This window comes from Oreochromis niloticus, linkage group LG12 (genome assembly GCF_001858045.2).
Source record: "Oreochromis niloticus isolate F11D_XX linkage group LG12, O_niloticus_UMD_NMBU, whole genome shotgun sequence".
NCBI lineage: Eukaryota > Metazoa > Chordata > Actinopteri > Cichliformes > Cichlidae > Oreochromis > Oreochromis niloticus.
In genome coordinates, this window is record NC_031977.2 from 574,500 (window position 1) to 597,830 (window position 23,331).

Genomic DNA, 23,331 nt, shown 5'->3' on the forward strand with positions numbered 1-23,331 from the left:
CTACAGCCGACGATGTACTTGTTGAGCTCTCAGGGAGAAATTTGGCTTGTTTCATAAAGTGGAACAAAAGAGAGACTTTGAATTTTGAATGTCATTTAAAATTGTTCATTATTTGTACAATATATTTTTATGATGCTGTTTTTATTAAATGGGACTTCCTTATTAAAAATAAGATGAAGTTTCACTAAATAAAGCAAAGTGAGAAGAATATTTGTATTTATCTACCAGCTTAAATTTTCATCATGTTAAAATGTGGACATGAACAAAGAGGACCTGGTGGAGTCCACAGGGGTTATTCATAGACAAACAAATATCACCTCTTCATGTCCATGGATCTTTGTTGCCAGAGTGATATTAAACCATATTTTCTTATTATAAAAATTAGAGACTGCTGAGTTCACCACAGTTCGGTGAAGCTTGTTCATACTAGTGTAACACGTTTCTGTTTTACAGCCATGTCCTGGTTCAAATATGAGAAACACTGGAGGAGGAATTAGGACAGTTATCAGGGACCCCCAGTGTCAATCCCTGTGCTCCTCTCAATCATCAGCTCTCCTCACCGGGCCTGAAAGATGCCTCAGACTTTGTCACCAGCAGGTTATTGTATTTCTAATTAAGCCAGGTTAATCTCTGAAGCCGCTTTGTGTTGTTTGCAAAGTGATATGGGGCCATCACTATGGCAGAAGTACCAGGACAGTGCAATGGAACAGAGAATGGCTGTTTTCACAGAGCAGTAACTGAACATCTCCCAGGAAAATGACACATGTTATATGCAGGAGAAGCCTGGCAGTGCTGGGGCGAGCCTCAGCTTTGTCCTGCTGAGACGATGGAGGACATGAACAGAGCGACGCTCACAGAAACACTGCTGAGTGGTTTTACTTGCACCAATAAGGAAAACATGAGATGAACTGTAAATTATAAACTAAAATCCTGTTTCTGTTTTTTATTGGACCAAATTAATGTTAGTGCCATTCATTCACTATTACAGCCTGAATACAACACTTGGATCACAGGGAGGGCCAAGATGTCAGCCCCAGTGTATCTGATCAGAGGACATGTTGTTTAAAGTCACAGTGGTCGTGTGTGCTGTGCAGGCTGGATATGTCATGCAGCCTGAACGGTGAAGCCATCCTGCCGTCTCTGTGTTACTCAGACACTTACAGAAAGCCTTCTCTCTTCCCTCCGATCAAATTTCAGGCCAAAATAAAGAGTTTCAACACTTTTGTCAGAGAAGTGAAAGACTCATCTCTCTGTGGGTCAGCGTGGACAGACGCCAGCAATACTGTGCTGCTGACCTACTTATGTGAACCGGCAACAGACTTCCACAGTCCAAACTACACAAAGGAGCTACCTATAAAACAAACATGGCAGCAGGCTTTGTGCGTGTCATGTGATTGTGGATGGGGGCGGGGCTTAGGGTTACTGATCAAACTCAGTTAATCTGAAATTTCAAATAAATATAAACAAAGTTATAATAAATTATAGAGCTTTACTTGACTATATGTATATATGTTATTGCAGCTATTACCATCCACACTGCTACTTTAGTCCTATAATCTGCAAACGTTTCCATAAAACAACTTTTAGTTTGTGCACATCACCTGAGCCTGACCGTCGGACTCCACAGAGGAGTGACATCATCTGTAACACCTGATTCTGGATCAGCTGGAGAGACATGCATGTTAGCACTAACATGCTGCTTTCAGTGCCTTCAACAGAACAGGAAATCATAATGTTGATTTTGGGAGCTCACAGTATTTTTTGTTTGGCTGCTACATGACATGTAGACACATGAGCCAAGAATGAGCGATAAATGTTTAAAAAAGACATTCAGAGCAAAAAAAAAAACGTGTGTGTGTGTGTGTGTGTGTGTGTGTGTGTGTGTGTGTGTGTGACAGGTAGATGGATATAGACTGAGAACAAGGAGAGCTTTACATTATTTTATTTGTGCTTTATATCCTGTATTTCCATGTATGTTTTGATATGTTTTGATAAACTCTTATACACATTTTTCACTTTCTTAGTAACGTATGCGGGGAAGCTCAAGGCTTTTGCACATGATCTAAAATAACATCAAATCTCCTGCAGCCAACAGCATCTTTTCCTGCTGAAAGCATGTCCAGTACTGGAACACATGGCAGAAAGTTAATCGAATGTGGTGCACGGCCTTCTCCTTCCTTGGTGTCATTCATATATCTGGATGACTGCATTTATTTTTGCCATGGTGGGATCCAGTTTCACTGGGAGAAAAAAAGTTTACCAGCATGATTCGTATGATTCATCACAGTTCCTCCCAAAAGCTGTGTGCAAAAAAATTAACATGCAATTACCGTGTCAGACAGTAGGAAGAAATAGCTTCAGCTTACTGAGAGCTCTGTGACAGGTACATTGTGGGAGAAGTGATTCTTGCACAGGGGGTAAGTGAATTGTCATTACCTGTCTGTTTCTTATGACACTTGGCTGGGTGCCATCTGATTTGTTACTGGAGTTTTGAATTGGCCTGCTGCCCTCGCTGCGGCAGGCAGCCGAACCAACCAGATTAGCAGGGGGCAGACATTAGCCTCTCCTTACAGGTCAAGAGCTCAGCCACTCAGAGGTTACACATCAGTCAAGCAGGGTGTGAGATCTGTGAAGTTGGGGAGCAGAGATGTGCCTCTTTGTGCTTATTCAAACATCACAAAATGATGGGGGAGGGACGGGGGAGGGGGGTATAAGAAATGCTGGATGGCTGCTCTGCTTGGAGTCTCTGATTCATGGTGAAAACCACAGTGAGAAGGATCAATACAGTATATGCTGTCTCCATTAGCTTGATTAAAAAGAGGCTGGATGAGAGCTACAAGCTAAACATCTTTATTCCACAAATTATAGAGGGATAAACATCTGGTGTGTAAACAGATGCAGAAAAGAGGAGAACGTCATGCTCTGGGTCAGCTGATGGCTTTGTACTTTACTGACGAGGGAAGATTTCACTCATTAATATTCCACAGAGTGTAAGTCCACTGTCAGTAACTGAAGCGATACTGGATGGGACGTCGCCCGGATAAAAAACCGTCCACATGTTGAGGAAGCAGGACACACTGATTCAGTTTTATTTATGTAGCACCATGTCACAAAAACAGCTGCCTGAAGCCGTTTTCTATTGTAAGGTAAGGACTCTACAATAATAAGTTCAACCTTTCCTTAAAAAACCATCTCCAGACCCAGCAGTGATGATCCACTTGGTAAAGTAAATCTGTGGGGTATCTTTGTTGGCCTTCAGACAACAACTCTGACAGCTAAAGAACCAAACAGCACAGGCAAAAAACCCAAAAACACAGATGCCAGTGTGTCAGTAAATAAATCACACACAGTACACATGAATTTAATGTAAAGCAGTTATCCCTATTCTAATTATTGTATTATTGTAGGGTCTACCTTACAATATAAAGCGCTTTGAGGAGACTGTTGCTGTGATTTGGAGCTGTATAAATAAAACTGAATTGAATTAAAAGATACAAAACCTGCAGTGTCCAAGTCAGTAATCTGCGTCTCACTTTTCCTGTTCTGCCTTGCATGCATCATGCAGCATACGATCTTATGCACTTTGGCTGAGTTAGAAATGATTCATTGAAGTCACTTCCTCCAAGTTCCTTTCCTCAAAGACTGATAATGATTCTTTGCCTCTCTTATCATTTAAAAGAGATCAAAGAGCAAAATTAGTCCCATTTTTCCCTTACAGTGACATAAGTGTTGACCTGGGAATATCCATGCCAGGCACACCAGAAATCATCAGGGAAGTAATGTTCAATTATACACACCATTTATTGTATTCCACTGGGCAAAATTAGAGTGGGAGGTTAAAGCAAGACAGAGGGTATCCCCATCATTTTGGTATCACTGCCCTAAAAGCCACTGACCTTTTATATTAGCACAAAGAAACACATTTGATGTCATAACTCATGTCCTTATGAGATATTTCAGGCTCTATTAGCATTTTTGGCCTCTAACAGCTCTGTCCAAAGATTGTCACTTTTCCATAATATGAATACACATGTCTCTAAAAGTGAAGCAAAAGCTTTTCTGAATTAACATTATCGATTGTGGTGGAATTAAGTGCCTGTGTAATGGTTAATGGAAGGTTAATGTTAAAGTCTTAAGATAAGGTGTGGGGCTTAAAACACATGTATTGATTCTACAGCTCAGTGGGTGATTTCAGACATGCTTAGATATATATGCTTCTCTGCACACTTTCACTATCTTCTCTTTGTCCTACTAAAAGCATTTTTGTCTATTTGCCAGCAGTTTGTAGTTTAACCTTATGGTAAATGGTAGAAATTATGCTAAATTATTGTTTATTCAAACAGGTTAGGTCATTTTAATTATGGTCCTTAAAGCTAGTTTGAGCAGATGTGATTGGACCCCCAGGCCTTCAGCACTGACCACTTACTATGGCTCCTCTTGTTGTTGGTGGGCCTGACAGATCCATGTGATTCCAGTGCGAGTGGCTCCAGCAGATCCCAGGAGCAACATCGGAGATCTGTGTCCAGAAGAGCGCAGTCCAAGGAACAGCTAAGACACTGTGCAGGACCCTCAGGACCCTCCCAAGCCTCTGGTAGAGGACCCAAGGACCCGCAGGGGCGAGAGGGGAATTTTTATTTTCTTTTATATACAGACATCAAATATTCCAATGTGATCCAACGTGTTGTTTTGGGCAGGAAATGAAAAAGATGAATGAATTATTTCACTTTATACACAAATTATAAGGACAAATTTTATATACATTTTTAAATAGAGTCTGTATCTGTGAAACTGCTTCAACATTGTTTTTCTTTCAAAACTTTGAATTTTCCAGGATGCAAGCAGGCAGCTTGGTGCTACTTGCTGCAGGAGAGGCTGGATCTATGGCTGGTCAGGGTCAGTCAGTGATCAGTGTGGCACATTACCGTGGCATTCCTGCTTATTACACAGACACTGTCACAGGTGTTTCCTGGTAATATTTTGTGTGTTTTAATAGGTTATAAACATGGTTATTCATCTCCAAAAGTTGATTCTGTTCATCTGGACGTAGCGTTTTGTGGGAGAAACGTTTCGTCACTCATCCAAGTGACTTCTTCAGTCTCAGCTGACTGCAGGTTTCCCCAAACCTTATAAACAGTACATTTGCATAATGACTGAAACCAGCCCACTGAAGGAACAATGGGCTGTGACGTCAGTTCCTTAATCATAATTATGCAAATTCTCATGACCATTGATCAACAACCACTGATCAAAGAACACTGATCAATGGCCATGAGTCCCATTCACAGAGTGTTGGGGAATGGCTGCAATCACAGCATTGTAAGTCACCTGGATGAGTGACGAAACGTTTCTCCCACCAAACGCTACATCCAGATGAACAGAATCAACTTTTGGAGATTTACTTTCCTGGATGATTGAGAATGCATCAAGATGGTTATTCATATGTTAATAAATAGAAACAGGCAATTTTGCAGCTCTGTTTCCTGCTTATTATCTAGAAACTACCACAGGGAATTAAGTGGTAATAACTACGAAATTACCATTAATTCATTCTTGTTTCTGCCTTGTTATTATTACCACTTTATTACTGAGCTGTATTTCCACATTATTACACCCAGTTGTTGGGTCCTTATAATCCAGTTACATAGATTTCAGTGTAATATTTCTCCACTGTAACCACTGTTGCTATCACTATATTACTTAGGTGGTTATTACTCTGCTAAGTAAGTGGCAATAAGAAAGAAATGACCAGATTATTACGCTTGTGTTTCTGCCTTGTTACCCTTTGTTAGTACTTTATTACCGAGCTGTAATACAAATGCTACCAAAATTTAAATATTTCATAGGTCTTAGTTTCCATCAAAATTAGAAAAGATAAGACAAACTTTAGTATAAGTTAACAGATGGATTTGGGTTACTGTATTTGAAACCTTAGTTACAACTCAATATGGTAATAGTTGGAAACAAGAAGGTAATAACACAAAAATAGGAAGTTATTACCCAAGAAATAACTCAGTAATACCTTTGATGAACATCTTTTAGCTCCTAATACTGAAAGTTATATAATAAGGCATTAAGAGGCCAGATACTGTGGGTAATCATGTGGAAACATGTGGAAACAGTAACAGTATAATAATAAATCATATTTGTAACATTTTCAAAATTAGCTCGGAATAAAATAACAACAGCCTTTTAGTTCATGCACTGACTTCAAGTAACCCCATAATAACAAGGTAATGTTAGCTAATGCTTTAATATTTTAGGATATTACCATATCATAATGCTGAAATGTTACTAAAGCAGATATTTTACTAGGTAATTTCCTTTGTTTGAAGGTAACAGTGTAAATATTGAGTTTATTATTGCGCCTTACTACCTGGAAATGCTTGGAGTAGTTTTGATGCAACAATTTATCAATAATCAACTATTAAAGAAAATGTCAAGTAATAAAGACGTGGCAAAGGACCAGACTGGAACCCGGCCGGCTGCTCTCAGCCATACAGCATATGGTCCCCTCCTCATCCCAGTGAGCCAAACCAGCACCAGCAAAGTTAGGTTTAACCTAAAAACTCCAACACTTTTCAGTACACCGAGTCTGTGAACACACTAAATCAGTGTTTTCAGCCAGTACAGCAGCAAACTTCTACCTGAGGGTGAGTGGAATATTCCCCCAGTGACGCTTCAACAGTGTAAGTCTCAGCTTTTCTGAATCCTGCAGTGCCCGTCAAGATCTTCTGCTCTGGTCTTGATATATGGTGGGCTTTCATTTTTATCCTGCTATGACCTTTTTGACTGGGCTTTATCTTTGTGAAATCTACTGCCTGTACATTAGAAACAGGAAATGGCACAGAGCATGTGTGGTTGCCATGGCTTTAGTGACGTGGCCACGGCGATGCTAACCAAAAATGTTGAAAGTCATTTTCTAATCCACGTCTTCCAAACTTTTCCTTTGAAAATCCTTTTCTTTAGTCTCACATTTGAGAGAATGATTGTTGGTGATACAGGTGACATCTGTCTAATGAAATTATTTATTTATTTGAAACATGAACTAAAGATCTGAGGCACAAAATGCATTTAAAGTGAAACGCAGTAGGTCTTTAATACTTTGGGGGGAGAACTGATTGAGGGAAAATTAGATAATGTTTCCCTGATTCGGTGAACTCTCCGTGAAGAAAGGACTCTTTCAAGATGCACGACATCATTATTGTGCTACGAGGAATAGAAAATTTTAAGGTTATACATCTTGTTGGTTGCACATGTGTTTTTCAGAAACTGGGGGTGTGTGGAAGATTCATTGATGATATCAAAAGAGCACCCACTGTTGAGAACATCTATTCTGAACTCAGAGCTAAAGCAGACAAAAAGCAGTGGCATCAATTCAGCAAGATTAAAAGAAAACCTACTGTACTATTGAGTGCATCAATTCTAGAGTACAAAAGAGGGAGGTAAGTGTTGAGATGAGGAGAGGGCTGGCTCTAGTCTCTACATAACCTCTTGCCCCAACACAAAGCAGTGGTTTGAACCTCTCAGAGCAGCCGCATTCATACGGATAGGCTGTCTACATGCTAAATCCAGGAAGCTACAGTTTGAAGCACTAAACCCCCGATGTCACATGCAAATCAAATTTCTGTTTAATCCAACAGACATAAACTGCCAAATACTGCAATGACTGGCCTGTACGAAGAGTGACACCAGTACCAATCCAAGTAAGCAAGTGGGAAAGAAAAACACCTTCTGTATATTCAGCATTACACACATTTAGCTTTAGGTCCTTTTAAATTAAGATGTTCTAATTAAAGCGATTGTGTCTCAGGGTACCAGACCCGCCGGAGAGATGCTGTAGCGTTCGACCACCATAGAAAATGACGTGCTCTTCATTCAAAGACATTCTTTAATGCAGTCTTCACAAGCAGCTGTAGAGGGGAGATAGATTGCGTGTGGTATTGTGTGTCACATTTTATCCCCGTGTTTTCCCAGCCAATTAATTAACTCCATTTTTCTCCCGAACATTGGAGAAATAGGAAAGGCAGGGCAGCAAGGAAATGTTCATTCAATGTCATCCCAAGAGCACTAACCCATCCCCTGATTGAACGATAGCTGGACAGATTTGCATCCTCCATGCTAAAGTTTTTTCTTTGACTACATATGCAGGGATGTACATACAGAAAGTAAAGACACATTATCTTGGAGACACTGCTGTGAACATACAGAGCGAACCTTATTCTGTTACAAGGTTAAGGAAAAACACATTTGTCACCTGTTCAAATGTTACAAAGCAGCTCATTTTGAACCATGTCCATCTGAATGCCTTATTCCCTCTATTGTTTCAGTTTTTGCTTGGTTTGTTAAAATTGTTTTAAAAGTAATAAATGTTTTCACAACAATATTTAAATCACATCTTTTCAAATTTCTCCTCCAAACAAAAACCTAAATGTTAACATTTATAAATATGCAGGAGAAAAACTCTGAAAATTAAAATGATAAAACCTGAGATGGTGGGATTAGTCTGATTTTATTTACATAGGACCAAATCACAACAACAGTCGTCTCAACACACTTTGTATTGTAAAGTAAAGACCCCACGATCACACAGAGACAATCAAAAAAATCAGAGCATTTGGTGACAGTGGGAAGAAAAACTCCTTTGTAACAGGAATCCATGAGAACCAGGCTCAGGGACGGAGAAACAAAAGCACCTTTTATTAAGAAAAAACACATATTTGTGTATTCATAAATTCATTGATAAATGAATGTTTTTGCATTTGTGTTTAAATGATACTTCAAGAGTGGACACAAATATCAGTGTTGATATATGAGGTGTTATTATGCAAAGGTCTGAGCTCATGATCGTTAATTTAAGTAGCAAACAGCAATTCAACACCCAGTTCTTGTTCTGAAAGATGTTAATGCAGTCAGATCCATTGTCTTCTATTTATCAGGGTCACAGGTTAGGGTGAGAGGCAGGGTACACCTGGAAGCCAGCGTACCTGGAGAGAACGCATGCAAATACAGGGTGAACATGCAAACTGCACACAGGAAGGCCTCGGCCGGATGGTGCAGCAGCTTCTGTGTAAACAGTAAGTTTAGAGTTGGTCACACAGCTTTTATAAGCAGCCGCATTAGATCCATGCAGTGTTACAAAACTACAGTGTGTCCAGCTTTAATCAATATGTGATTGAAAAAAAGAAACACTTTTTTAAAAGTACAGCGTAGAATTTTTCCATGAACAAAACAAAAACAACATCCTATTATAACAGGTAACGTGACAGTTATTCTCTGAGGAAACTTTAAAGATTCCCATTACTCCATGTCTTTAATGATACTTTTGACAAATAATCAAACTTTGTCAAACTGAAATAACATAAAGGTTGAGAAGGAACACAGAGGAGTGGAGCAGTAAGAATAAGAGTCAGCCCGAGTGATGGAAAAAGAACATTAGAGATAAAAACACTTATTTCCTGGGAACATGAGAACTCACTGCTACAATCATGACATGTTCTCTACTAACTACAAATCACAAACCCTCATTCATCTATTGCTTTGGTTACTGTCTTCTGGACAATATGGTCAATCCCTCTCAGTTACGTGCCGTCCCATGAATTTAGTGCCATTGTGGGGAGTGAAGCAGCACCAATCAAACCCCAGTAACCAGCAATCAGCCTGGGACCCTTCAGCCAGGGCATCCCATGTGCCTCTGGAAACCAAAAAAAGAAGAAAGAAATGAAGCAAAATGGAAAAAAGCCACATGTCCAGTTAAATCAGGATCCTGAAGACACTCAATAGCAGCCCCAGCTCGTGGCAGACTGTGCAGTATGTTAAAATGGCAGCAGGAATCAGCCATCACAGATACCCTCCAGTGTCACTCGGACCTCAATGCACAATCAATTCCATCTTTTCCTTTAATGCCAGTGCGGTTAAAATGCTCTTCCTATTTTGGTGTGTGTGCATGTACGTGTGTGTATATCTATCTATATCTATATCTATAGATAGATAGATAGATAGATAGATAGATAGATAGATAGATAGATAGATAAGTGCTCCCTTTCATTGATTCTGCTGATTTGAAACTAATTGCCCAACAGACACATTTACAGGAAGTCAACAAGATTGGAGCACTTACAGAACATATGAACAACTAAACCATTGGTTGCTGCTGGGATGTAATTGCACCTAATAAACGGCTGTGAAGTGCCCAATTTCAGCTCTTGGTCACCACTATTCTAATGTTTCAACCCCAAAGATCCTTTCCAAGTCAGTAAAAATGTGTCTCTGCACTTCTTTTTGTTTGCTTCTCAGTGTTGCACAAACTTAAGACGTGTTCCACAAATTGGTACAAAATTATTCTTTCAATTATTTAATATTATGCAAAGTAAAAAACACATATATATTGAAAGGACACAGTCTTTAATGACTTATATTAGTTATTATTTTTATTATTAGGTTACTATTAACATAATAACTTAAAAAAGACAATAGTTACGTTCCACAGATGCAGTGACAGGAAGTTCTTATGAACTACACGGAGGGCAAAAATGAGCACGATGACTGAAATTGTACACAGTGCTACAAATGCAGCTGAAGTGTTGGAGCCTCACTGCACACACTGGTTTGATGTGATGGTGTGCAGTACAGGTGTAGCACACACCTGCTCTGTTTCTTCTCACCATGTAGATCTCAGCACAGCTCTAAGTCAGCTGTAAGGTCCAGGATGTAAACATGATGGGAACCAGGAGTTTTTAGGAAATAAACATGTAAAACTGCCAGAGGAGTGTATTCATGGCACTGTCAGTGATTCATGCACACACACACACACACACACACACATATGTAGTTAAATGACTTTAACTGTGTTTATTAAATCCTTTAAGAAGGGCTCATTTACATTCTAACCCTCAATCATTACTGTCACTGCTCTGTCTCTGGTGGCTCCTTCCTGTGGAAAGCAAAGCACCTGATTTTTTGTCACCTAAATATGTACAGCTGTGTATTTTTCTGGGTGCTGCAGTGATTACAAGCCTACCTTTAAGAGTAGACTCTAAGGAATAAGCTAAAATTAGCTGAAGTGCTTTTAATTCTCCAATTACCATGCTCCCACTTGAATGAGATGACATAATTGCAGTCTCCTCATGACATTCATCACTTAGAAGCAAGATTGAAGATGTCATGTTTGTCACATAATTATCTATTTCAGCATTACTGTCTGGGATAATTAATAATTGCCCTTCATGTCTTACTGTATACACTGGAATCTACTGCAGACGTGTAAAGCGTCGCACTTTTACCCGACTCATGTCTCCTGTTTTTGTGGGAACTTACTCAGTCCTGCACTTTCCTGCTTTTCACAGGTCTGTCTGTGTGATGCTGTCAATTTTCTCCCAATTGCAGTCGTGGCTGCAGAGATTTGGTCACAGACACAGACACACACACACACACACGCACACACGCACACACACACACACACACACACTCTCTCCTTTGGCTAAGAGTGACATGGGGCAAATACAACCACAGCGTGTTACCTCACCTGGTGATTTACTGCTTTCCTGGAAGCTTCTCCAAATGTTCACATTTTTTCTCAGTATAAGCAGCAAATGACATTTTATATTCATCCCTATTTTCAGCCTGAACTATAGATATATATTTGTTATACATTTAAATAGAATATAACACAATAGTTGTTGTTTATTTGTTGTTCTAGTCACACTTATGTGTTTTCCTGGCTCAAAGCAGCCAAAAGAGAGTGAAATAATCCTCTGACACTAAACTAATGTGTGACATCAACATGAAGGAGCTTTTCATATAAAGATAATGAGACAGACTAAACCTACAGAAGAACTTCACTGAGGTGTTTATTAGAAGCTGTTTGTAATCGTAGCTAATAGGTGTTTAAAAATACAGAGTTTGTTTGCATCAAAACAATTGATCTTTTTAATATTTACTAACATTTTAAAGTCTTTAAAATAAGTTAGCCGTCCTTTGCAGTTCAGGGTAGCAGTGACTCTGACTGCATCGCGCCCAGTGAGCTGACAGTACCCTGTAAGGTCGTGACCTTGCAGTGTCCTGCTCTCTTTTCTTTTCTTTTGTTCCTGTCAGTCACCTCACTGAGGAGTTCAGATGATCCGAAAGCTTTCCACAGAACCATTAGGACATCCTGATAGAAACAATTACAACAAAGGCAGCAGAGATTAGTTAATGGGTATAAGCAGGTTTCCTCACAGCAGCGTTGGAGTATCTGCTTATATATACATCATTTAAAGAAATGTTAACCATGCCTATGTACAGGGATTTTGTGTTTGTGATGCTGTAGATGTGTGAAGTCAAAGTCAGCATTATTGTCAAAGACCATATGTACAGTCATACACAGGAATTTGAAATTGCAATGCTCCCATGGCCCTCACTAAAAATATAAACAAGAGAAATAAAATAAAATAAAAGTCTGATGTACAACACAAAATACCACAAAGATGTGATTTTGTGTTGACCTGTAGGTTGGCCAGGTCTCCCTTCCAGAGCAGAGCTGATCTCAGTTCAGCTTCCTGGTTAAATTAAGGTAATAATAATAATTTTACAGGTGATGCAGGCCTTTATGTTTTTTAGAATCTAACCAACTCTATCATCTTCTAAGCAGAGGTCATTATTTGTGTCCAGTAGACTCTGTTTTCAGCACCTTTACTTGTTTTTTCATATTAACAGAACTTTGGTAGAAATACTTTAACAAAATATTTGGGAGGATATTTTTACACCAAACATTTTTCAGCTCCCGTGGTTTGTGTATTTATTTGAATGATTTATTATTCATATTTTTTATTTTGTGCGCTACAGCTAATGTGTTAAAAAGAACATAATGGATATATAGTGGTTTAATGGTGACTGAGTCCTGGGGTTTGCTTTTGTTTGTAATGCAACTACTTATTAGCATTTCCCATATTACACAGTGTTTGGAAAAAAGCTCCTGCCAAACTTATTATGTTTCTCACCAGCATTAGTATTATAATAATTCCCTGATGAGGCAATATTGTAGCTTTTAATAGTCAGTGTTTACACCACATTTGTTGCCAATAGACAAAAAGCAGAAACTGCTGATAATCATTGGTTCTGGCAACAGAAAATGCTTTTATGTAAATGTCTGTCCCTAAAATGTGACCTGGAAACAAAGGCAACTTAGTGGTGAGTGTGCAGCTAAATGCATTAGTGGATCAATTAAACACTAGTCTTCCTCTGCTCCAGTTGCCATAGCAACTGACCCACAAATGCAGTGAAAATGATGGAAATACGGGGAGTACACATACAAAACCCTCATACTTCCTTTCAATCTGTCTTCTGTACCACAGAAAATATTTCTGCTGTGTTGTGTTATTTATACAATTATACCATAATCAGCTGAAATGACACAGAGCTGGATATCAACGTACACATCTGATATCACCCAATCATATTCATGTTTAATATGTTGTCTCATGTCACGTTGTTATAAGTGTAATGATATTTATTTATTTGTTCGTGAAAATTCAGGTTTGTGAAAAAAATTATTTCAGTTACATAAAATATATGATAATGAAAATACAAAATCATATTCAAGTAAAAGGTAAAATGTTCTTTTATATTATTATTAAAGTATATTAGAGCAAAAAGAATGACAGAGAAAGTGAGAAAGACAAACAGAAATATGAAGACACAGATGGGATAGAGTGTGTCTAAGCTGATTTACTGTTTATATACTTTTATATACAGAAACTCCAGAAAAATCTCAGGAAAGAGCAAAGAATAAAATAACAAATCTGTGGTTTTACCAACCACTACATTCAGCTTCAACGTATTCATGTTCTTACCTGAATGCAAACTGTAGGTACGCCATACTACAGAAAGAATGATGAATAATAATGAATGACACTGTATTACCTCACAATATAAAGCACCCTGAGGCAATTGCTGTTGTTATTTGGCTCAATATAAATAAAGTTAAATTGAACTAACACGATGTTAAACAGATTTTCTTTGTGTATACAAATGATATACATGCTAGTGATGAGGCGTCTATTTATCTGGCACAGTTACATCACAAGTTCAGGTGTATATACACACTCTGATCAGCTGTATCAAATGATCCATTAACATTCACCAACACTACAGCTCTGTAGATTTCATGTACGTTTAGCCCACACAGGCCACATGGTGCCCTAGATGATAATAGAATTGGGTTATTTGAGAACACAGTATTTTGTATGTGTTATCTTACGAGGAGAGGTGTCCATTCAGCTTTTAGCAGCAACTTTTACAGCTAAATATAAAGCTAATACAGTTCCTGGAGTGGCCACTAGAGGCTGGCACCAAAGCAACCCCGAGCCAATCAATTTACACCTTGTGCTAAGCATGTACACCTGGTACCAACAAAAAGCAGTTGTTGTCATTCTGACTTTGCTCAGAGAGTTCATAGCTTCCATTATGTTTCCCTACAGTAGTTTTTTTTTTAGTCATAAATTTATGTGGAATTTTATGCAACTGGCCCAGGGAGTTTAACTGTGACTATATCTGACAATACACCTCTGTGTGTGTGTGTGTGTGTGTGTGTGTGTGTGTGTTTCTGTGTTGCATAGTCAGACAAAGCGACACAATAATGAGCAGAAAGTTGAACCAATCTTCATGTCTGTGCACAGTGGCGAGACAATGGATGTCATTTGACAGCAAAGAGAATTTGTATTGAATATGGAGAAATGTAAGGCAATTAGGTCAGGGGAAAATGCAATTGATGGTCACATGAGCTAGCAATGCATATGCCATCAGCACATTTGTAACTCTTGAGCTGTGAATAACTCATGTCAAGGTTGAATCCTGAGAGAATAATCATACATTCGAGAGGCGAATGAGGGAGAGTCTCTGGCAGCTGCACTGAAGATGCAAAGAGAAGGGATTTGAAATAAAAACATGCACATCTGTTTAATATATTCATTTATAACCTGGCGTGTGTTCAAAGCATTCTCTCATTGGTTGTACAGCAGGCTGAGAAATGGATGCATGCTCTGAGCTTATGATGATGTCATCTGCCTATAAGGTAAGTGTACACAGGAATACGACACTGGACCAGTGTATGCTTTGGAGGAACATTTAATTTTGAGGCAATTTTAGAATTTAAGTGTCTGACTCAGTTTGTAACATTAATGATTAAGAGAGAGATCTATTCTACATGTGACATGTTTCTCTCTCTCGTCTTTTTCCATATAGCTGAATATTCACTGTGGGCTTAGTGATTAGTGGGGGAACCATTTCTTCTGACAAAGGGAGCTTAGGACTGGCTTTAGAGTTTCTGGTGAGACTACAGGAGAGACTTCAGTCAGGTTTACATGTGCAGTGATCTTAGCAGCAGTGAAATCCACCGTTCACGTAAATGCTCTAACACTAATGAATGATGCCAGTGGGCCGAACACTAATTCTGAACACCGCTGTGGTTGCTCGGTTCGGTTACCCTACTTAAACGAGTCAAAGGACCAAAGTATGCTAATTGTCATGATAAGTTGGCTGCAATTTTGTCTCTGAGGATGAGATAATTTTCTCCAACATGCTGCCCTTCAGATAATTCTGTGGATGGAGTATCTCATCTCAGCTGAAGTACAGGGGTCATTAAGTGTTGTTGTGGGGACAGACCAAACCCCTACTCCACCCCCCATTACACACCATCACTTCTCCCATACAGGTAGTCTTCCATTGCAGTGCTTTTGCCTCTCGAGCTACTTGGGTGTGGTGTTGTAGAGCACTGTGCAATTTATTGCAATTTTTTGATATATTCGGATTTTCACAAGAGTAATCCACACAGGAGCTTATGTAAGAACATGACAAAATGTGTCTTAACTTTTCCATTAGGGCAAGAATTTTAAAGACACTACCATTGCCAAACCAATCCATTGTATTACCACTAATAAGGCCTGTATAACAAATGCAAACAACAAAGACATGTTGGTGCCATGAGTGCCATCAATTCATAAAGAGAATCTATTTTTCCTTGGGCAAGGGAGTATTTATTGCACCTCCAGCTTGGGGAGTGGAGTGCTAGAGGCCCAAATGGATTTTCAACTATGGACCCTAAACCTTTCAACCCACATCGCTGCTGAATAGCAGTTAGAGGTTGCCATGCCAACGCCATCTAGAGGGACATTTCGGCTGCATCAGAGAGAAAGCTTGGCCAGATGTCTTCAACAATTTGCTCTGAAAAGATTCACCGCCATGCTCATTAGAGAGCAGCAATCAGAGGAACAGGGAGATACTCTGCTTTCCTGTCTGGATGGCACATCTCCCCGGCTCTCTCTCTCTCACCTTTAGAAAAAAGAGAAGATGGCCACTAAAACATAGCAGTCCTCTCACATGTGCAGCCTGTCTGACTGACTGTTTCTGCTCTATATTTTCTAAAATATTTATGTCTTTTTTCTGCATCTGTGACATGCCCAGTTCAGTGTGCAGCTGACATGTTCTGGCAGAACAGAGAGGCATCTGGATGACACAGAAGAGAGCAAGCAACTTTGTGAATTATTAATGGTATAAATCAACACCTGTGGTGTGGCTGACAGTTTGCAGAAGCAGGGAGCTGTCCTCCTGTAGGCCTCGGGAACGCTCCCTGCCCACTTAGGTCAGTGGCTAAGCTAGCCTTATGAACTGAAAAAAAGATTCATTTATTAATTCATTTTTTAAAATGAATTAATAAATGAATGATCTCTAATTTCCCTTTTAAAAAGACTTCCTTGAAAGAACTATACCGTTTAACGTGTTGAAGTTTTAAAAACATGTCATAAGTGGCGTGGCTGTAGCTCGGGAGGTTGGTGATACAGGCTGACAAACCACCTTTGTATTACTCTGATTCATGGTTAGTGCCCCACCCCTTTTTTCTCCCTTGTGCACAAGTTTTTCACAAGTTTCATTCCCACCATCTCTCTGCTTCTAGAGAAGAAAAGGGACACAACAGGCAGGGGTCAGGGCACCCAAGTAACCAGAGACCCTAATCGTCCACAGTGCACACCAGCGCTCTGACCTCCACCAAAGCCCCAGGCACCTACCAAGACCTAACAGAGGCCAGTCACCTCACTGGACTGGACATGTGAGCTACAACTGGAAGGGGGAAAGTTGTCAGAGTGTAAACTAATAGGCCACATCTCCATACAGTTAGTGATGTATCCACAGGGATGGAAAGGTTGGTGGTTTGAGCCCCATCGGCTCCAGTCTGTATGCCAAATGTCCTTGGGCAAGATACTAACTCCATGTTGTTCTCTGATGCGTCCATCAGACTGTGAATGTTAGACAGAAAGAGCAAAGAAAAAAGTGTGTGTGAATGAGGCAAGCTGTGCGAAGCGCTCTGAGTAGAAAAGCGTTATAAGAACCAGCCCATTTAACACTTGTCAAACTCAATGCTATTTCGCTCAGTAGCTATGTGAACATTATATTTAAACATATCCTGGAATTAGTCATACCACTCACAGAAACAAATAACTAACAATTGTTAAGGAATCCTAAACAGAAAATACTGGAGCTTTAGTCCCACCAGGTTTAAATCTTACAGTGCACGATGGCTTAAACTTTAATTAATGATTCAAAGAGCTGACGTCTATTATTTAGGTTTTACGATGCTCACTGGTGGAGAAAAACATCTGCTGCACAATACTGTGTCCTGTGTTTTTCTGTATCTTAGAAACATAACTCCCATCCATAGTTTTTTGACTGAACATGAATTAATGCTTAGAACACAAAACTATATTTGAAATGATCCTTATTTCAAACTAGTCTAATCTTGCATATGTAGGCCAGATGTGTTTCCTGTTCCCATTGAAATGGCAGATGAGGTGTCTTTATGGTCTTATGAGCAGCAAAGTAGTGCAGTGGTTAACAGTGTCCCCTGATAGCGAGCAGGTTCGTAGTTTGAATCACGGCTGTGGGCCTTCTGTCTGGAATGTTCTTCCTTTGTGTGTGCCTGGGTTCAATCTCTGTGTTCTGACTTTATCCCACAGTTCAGACATGCATGTCAACTTACCCGCTGATCCTAAATTAGCCGTTGGTATGAGGCAGATGAGAAAGTCCTGGGACCCTGGTCCTGGGTCTTTGATCCAGGACTTCAAGTTTCTGTTCTGTTCAATTCAATTCAGTTCTATTTACACAGCGCCAAATCACAACAACAGTCGCCTCAAGGTGCTTTATAGTGGAGATATCATCTGAATTTCAGGAGCGGGACCACTCCTCCTTCATGCCCCTTCTGACCTCAGGCTATAAAAAAACCCCTTCTCCAATACCCGCTGTTCTCATTTTCATGCGAACACCCCTCGTCGCCAGACGCCTCGCAAATTCTAAGAGCTTGATTCCTACTCACCCTTCGGTTCATCACCATGGATTCCCCGTCGCTCAGCCCATCGGACCAAGACCTCACTCTTTCTCCACCTGATTTTCCCCTGGCAGTTCGGGATCTGCAAACTGATCTTCCTAGTGGAGCCACCGCGGAGTGCCCTATTACAGCCAGCAAATGGTAAATGGTAAATGGACTGGTTCTTATATAGGGCTTTTCTACTATGTCTGAGCACTCAAAGCGCTTTATACAACTAATTCATTCACCCATTCACACAAGCACTTCTAAGCTTAAGTGCTAAGTATCTAACATTCATACACATTCACACTCCGATGGATGCTTCGAAGAGCAACATGGGGTTAATATCTTGCCCAAGGATATTTGGCATGCAGGCTGGAGCAGCCTGGGATCGAACCACCAACCTTTTGGTTAGTGGCTTTGGATAGTGGCTGATGTGCTCTGCCACATGAGCTACAGCCACCCCGTCTGGCGTGTCTTCCAGCAGCCGTCCTCGCCGCGCTGCCGGCAGTTCTGCCATTCGCACTCCCCGGAACTCCTCTCTCCGCTCCATTCAACAATACAGCGGCTCCGGTCGCTCCCCTTACCCGCAATACTTCAACCTCAGATCTGCTAGAGGACGATCCTCTCCCAGTAAAAGTTCTCGGCAGAACTCCACTGCGGTTCGCCCTGAGGCGCATCTCCAGCCCTGCGGAGCTTCCTGGAAACACGATCGATCTCAGTGTTCAACTCCAAGGTCGCGTCGCCGTTCCCACGCTCTGGTGAGGTCTCCCGAAGCTTCTTTGCCCACGAATATCTCCAACTGCACTGTCGCCCGTCTCCAACGAGTCCTGAAAGAGAGGGGCATTCCCTTTCGTCAATCCAATAACAAGGCTGCATTATTCCGTTTCTTCTTAACATCTCAACGCTCCCGCTCTCATTCACCGAACAGAGTTACTCCTCTTCCGGGCACAAATGAAGCTAGCGCTTCCATCAACAACACTTCCTTGCTCCTTTCAGCCTCACCCAGCCAGCTACAGCCCGCAGCTCGCCACCACTCCGCATGCTCCCTCCTCAGCTGCTCCTCTCACTCAGCGTGACACTCGTCTAGGGTTGGCAGTTCTGCGTGCCCCTATCCCCCCTTTGCAGTTCGCCCCAACAAACCCTCTCGGCACCGAGTTGCCAAGCCCTCAGCCACATATTCCTCCATTGCTAAACTCTGCCACCAACCTCGGCACCGGGATGCCAGGTTTTCAGCCACCTTTTCCTCCTCTGCTAAACACCACAGGTAACATCAGCACCGGGATGCTAGGTTCTCAGCCACTCATTCCTCCTCTGTTAAACGCCACAGCTAACACCTGCACAGCGTTGCCATGTCCTCTCACCTCCGCTACTTCCCACCGTATTTCAGCTAACATTCCTACAACCAACCGTCCGACTGCTCCTACCTCCTACCCAGCAGCCTTTCCTCCTCCCATCGGTGAAGTTCAGAGCTGCACCCGGACTAGCTTTTTCACCCAGGCTCCATTTCTCCAAGCTAACACCACCCAGTTTTCGCTGACCTCAGCAATTCTTCCTCCCAACCCACCGGCCCCAAAGCCTTCTACTGTATCTGCTAACCTTCACCAACTAATCACTGCAGGTAAATATGTAGATTTAGCTGAGCTCATTCTTCCTCCTCTCACGCAACCTGCTCTTCCTAGGGTGATTGATGGCCACGATGGTCCCATTATTATACGTGGTGCGGCCCCTTCTCAGTCGAGCGAGCTCACCCCGGTCAAGTTTGCTCTAGCCTTCTCGTTATACAGAGACGTCCTCTGCACCGCTTTTCCCTCCCGAAGACCAGAGTTCGACTCCCATCTGACCATTATTCTCGACCTCGCATTACGATTCGGTGGCACCGGATTCCATCAGTACCACATCCAGTTTGCTTCTCAGGCAGCTGCTCGCCTTCAGCAGTTTAACCAAGACACCTTCCGGGGCAGTCCCGATCAGGAAATCTACTGCCGCGTCTTCGCCGCCCGTTCTTCTCTCTCCTGCAAGTCGTGCGGCGCCCCATCACATCCCACTTCCACCTGCATAGTCCCAACCCAAAACAATCCACAGCCCTCCACCGTCCTTCTGTTCTCTCCCGCTTGACCCCAGCTCCCATACCAGAACCTTCTAAACCCACAATCTCCACCCCCAGCATGCCTTTGCTTCACGGTTCAGACAGGCGGGGCAGGCCCATCACGCACCTCGGAGGCCGTACCATTTGCAATAACTTCAACGACTCCAGCTGTTCCTTGTCTCAATGCCGCTATCTTCACTGCTGCTCCCTTTGCGGCGACGGCAATTCCCGCCCCGCCATGACTAGCTCTGTCAGCCTCCACACCCATCCACATTCCGGCACTAGAAGACGCCTTATAAAAAAAAAAAAAACTAAAATAAAAAAAATATCACCCTAACCCAGACTTGTCAACTTCTTAGTAAAAGGTTTTTCAGAAGGCTTCCACCCAGGGATCGTCGCCCAGCCATCGGTTTCTTGCACTCGCAAAAACCTGCAGTCAAAAAACAAAAACAAGAGAAATAAAGAAAGAAGAAGAACAGAAAAAAGAGAGCGAGATAAAAGAGAAGGAGAAAAGAAGAAAGAAAAAAGAAAAAAAAATAGATGGGTCACCTCCTTGATGACTTCCAGTCACCACCAGCTCACGGATTATCAACTCCGACGTCAGTCTACTCCGAACTCAGCGTCCCTTTGTTGGAAGAGAAAACGGGGGACCTTCAGCATCCATGGAGTTCTTCGGGATAACCCTCAACACTGAACGTTTCCAGGCCTCCCTGCCCATCGAAAAGCTCAATCGCATCACCCTTCTCCTCCAAACTTTCTCCTCCAAACTTTCTCCTCGCTCTTACTTGCTCCAAACGACAGCTGCTCTCCCCGTTGGGACACTTAAACTTATATCTCACTTGCTTTCACTCGCTGCATTCAAACCGTCACTCCTTGAGTCCGCCATGCTGGATAGCTCTTCCAGGGCCGAACTGCGTCTCTGGCAACTTCTGCTCACTAACTGGAACGGCATCACCTTCTTCTACAATGATCAGCTGTCCCACCCCAACGGCGTTCAGCTCTTCACAGATGCCATCCCTTCTGCCAGCTTTGGGGGTTATTACGGCCGAAGACATTCAGAGCCTTGGCGCCCTACGCAGAGGCAACTCCGACCCCAGGTCCTCCATTTTCAGCCACGACGTTCGAAATCTAAACCCTAGCATCGCAGAACTCATCCGCATCTCCCAAGAAGCGATTTTAAATAGCCTCATAGCAAGCACATTGTCCTCCTATTGGACCACTTGGAACACGTTCCGTTCATTGCATCATAACTTCAACCTGCCCTTCCCGTCATTTGACATCGCAACAGTTTCCAGCTTCATATCCATGCCTTCCGGTTCCTGAGCATCAAAATTCCCTCCATAAAGACATACCTCAGCGGCATCAAACTGCCCACAGGTTCACCATGCCCAACCATTACGTCTTCCCAGATATCACTACTCATCAAAGGTCTCCAGCGTCAGTCACCTTCCACGACCCTACACTGCTTACCCCTAACTTCAGATCTTCTATATCGCTGCATCTCTACCCTCCGGCTGAAGTATAGCGACTAGTTCCTGGCACGCACACTCGAAGCCATGTTCCTGCTCGCCTTCTTCGGCTTTTACGCTGTTCTGAATTCACCTTCTCATCCTCGAAGTTCCATCCGACTCTTCACCCGCGTTTGAGTGACATCCACCCAGTCTCCGAAGACTGCCTCATTTTCACCCTCAAACGAAGCAAAACCAATCAACCGGGAAGCACCACGCCTATATACTACTTCAAAATAAACTCACCTTTAAGACCCTTCAAATCACTAACCCATTACCTCGACCTCAGAAAATCTCAGCACACCTTACCTTCAGGTCCTCTGTTCATCACCGAATCTGGCCACACCCCAACCAGGACATGGTTCCTCTCACACTTTCGCCAAGTGCTCTCGTCTTCCGGGATTCCTCCAAATCTCTTCTCTGGCCATCCCTTCCTCACCGGCGCCGTGACTTCTGCCTCCCACAAAGGAATCCCCGACCACTTAATCAAGCTCCTGGGTCGATGGTCATCACAAGCCTACCTGTTATACACTCACAACAATCTTCAAAACCGTAATGCTCCGTCTTCGCTCCTGTAGGGGATGCCGTCTTTGGGGGATCTGCCCGGCCCGAGAGCCGTCGCCAGTCCCCTTCAAGGCCTTCCCCAGACCGCAGCACACACACACACTAATCACACTTCCTCATCTCTCATTGCCCATCATTACCAAGGAAGTGGTCCCTGCTAGTGAATTGTAAGGTAGACCCTACAATGATACATACAGAGAAAAACGCAACAATCATATGACCCCCTATGAGCAAGCACTTTAGCAACAGTGGGAAGGAAAAACTCCCTTTTAACAGGAAGAAACCTCCGGCAGAACCAGGCTCAGGGAGGGGCGGGGCCATCTGCTGTGATTGGTTGGGGTGAGAGAAGGAAGACAGGATGAAAGTCTGTATTCTGTGGTGGTTTTGGCTTCTTGTGTGATTATGATAGCTCCCGTTTCATGTCCAGTGTGTCTCTCATCTCTGTGTCCTGTCTTCAGTGTCTATTTTTGTTTACCCTCCCCAGTCATGTAGTGTCAGTTCACATGTCTGGTTCTCAGCATGTGTGTGTGTGTGTGTGTTTCATTTTGATAGTCCCCTGTCTTGTTTTCCTGAGGGATGTTCAGTTTTGCTCCCCTGTTTTCTCAGGTAGATTCTGTTCAGCTGTGTTCCCAGGTGTGTTCTCTCTGTCCCAGCTCCATCAGCTCATCACGCCTCAGGGGACCCGCTCAGCTCGAGTTGGGGCCCAGGTCGGAGCTCCATCAGCTCATCACGCCCCTCTTGTTTAAAAGAGTGTACCGCGACCTGAGGTGTTGTTGTTGTGTATGGCTGTAGTTGGAAAGCTGCAGCCAGGTTCAGAGGATGAACTATGTGGTCGGGTCCGT